We start from the raw sequence: 1856 nt of genomic DNA, 5'->3' as shown, positions 1-1856 counted from the left end.
CATTTCTAGCCTTAAAAATAGAAATTCTAATTCACTCACTCAATTGCCTTTCATCTTGCTTCTTAATAATTATACACATCATGATTCTGTTTTTCTCTTAAGGTTAAAGACTGAAAATTTGGCTTAACTTTTTCACTTTTTTTTTTCTTAAAACTGTTTTTGCTCCCCAGCTTATCTACCTAATCCATTAATCATCATGACCTATCAATTTCAGAATATGCTTTTTGAATCAAGATTTTTATACAAAAATAACTCATACACTCAGGAGAAGTACAGTAGTTTCTTCAACATACATCCCTTAATCATTTTGTGACATTAATCTTTACCTTAAATTTATAGCCATTTTAAATGTCTGGATTCACCTTGGGGCAAATGCTGAGTTGTAGGTGCAATGTTCAGCAAATCTCCTTAGTGCTTTCTCTGACAACAACATCTAGAACTACAGTAAACAAAAGTGTACATAATACATCATTTCACTATAAAAGACTGTAAGGTGAGCTATTAGCTCCTGTCTCGTTTTTCAACGTTAACAGGTTTTCTTTCCTGAGATTGGCATCATCTGACACTCACCCATAACCTCAGCTTTAGTCCAGGTTTCGGCACACTGCAGACTTTGGTCTTCAAGGATTTCTTGAGTTCTAGCTGCGTGGCTCCCAACTAGAAATTACTAAATTTATCTGGAAGCATTCATGAACAATTTTCGATATTTTAAAATATCTAATTATCATTTACCAACAAGGCAGTATTTACCTGCATGCTAATTAAAGTGTCAAGTGTCTCTACATTTGAATGGAAGTACATGAACATTGTGTACTTTCATATTAGTTCAGATTTACCCTAGATTAACACATATCATTTTGGTTTTGAATGTTTAGTTGATAACTTTGTCTCTCTCAGGATAACAGTGTTAAACCTGGCTCATTCATTTTACAGGTAGTTGATGAACAATAGATTCCATATCTTGTGCTAGGCCCTGGGGATAAAGGAATAATAGACTTCATCTTGCTCTCAGTCTGTTCCTGATCAGATTGGAAAGGGAGGTAAAAACAACTATGATAGAAAGTGATACATACATCAGCACAGAGCTATTCCATCATAGAGAACAGACACTTAACAGAATATGCAAAAAGATTGAAAGTAGCACACAGCAATATGCTCCTTTGCATCCATTTGTCTTTGAAAGAAAAAGTCTTATAGCTACTTCCAATCTCAGCTTTGTCTTCTTAATTTGCCAGTCTCTATCAATGTCTTTTCAAATTCTTCTACTAGTTTCTTTTGTTGTTAGTGTCCTTCAAGAGGAGTTGAACCAGACAAGAATTTTTTTCTCTTCTTATATGACTTGGCCCTTTTTTGGCACCTGTTGAAAAGTAAGTTCCGCTAATGTGATCTCACCCATATCCATCGTCAACCAAGATATAATAGAATCCTTTCAGAGATTATCTCCTGCAACATGTTTAGTTTCTGAAATTTGGAGCTGCTGGACAATTTAGAAGTTAATAGTCCAGGTGTCTTTTCAGAGCTTTGATCTTCTCAGAAGAGGAAAAATTCTTATGCTATCTCCTAATGTTTCCATCAAAGAAAGATGCTACCTGCCTTCCTAAATTCAAAGATTATAGCCCTAGAATCCTCATTCCTTTATGGCTATTATGGAGGTAAGAGAAAAGTAAGAATAGCCATCTAATTTGCATATCACTAAACTATTCTTTTCAAATTAGTATAGCTTTTCCTCTAACCAAATAGCATCTCACCAAACTGCCTATAAAACAACCCTACTATTATTCTAATCTACTCCACCCAAAGGTAGTGTGTATTACATTAAATGTCTTATCAAATACTTTTCTTTTCAAAGCTTTTGG

Source organism: Propithecus coquereli, unplaced genomic scaffold, assembly GCF_000956105.1.
Source record: "Propithecus coquereli isolate 6110/MARCELLA unplaced genomic scaffold, Pcoq_1.0 Scaffold363, whole genome shotgun sequence".
NCBI classification, from domain to species: domain Eukaryota; kingdom Metazoa; phylum Chordata; class Mammalia; order Primates; family Indriidae; genus Propithecus; species Propithecus coquereli.
Note: the sequence above shows the minus strand (reverse complement) of the source record.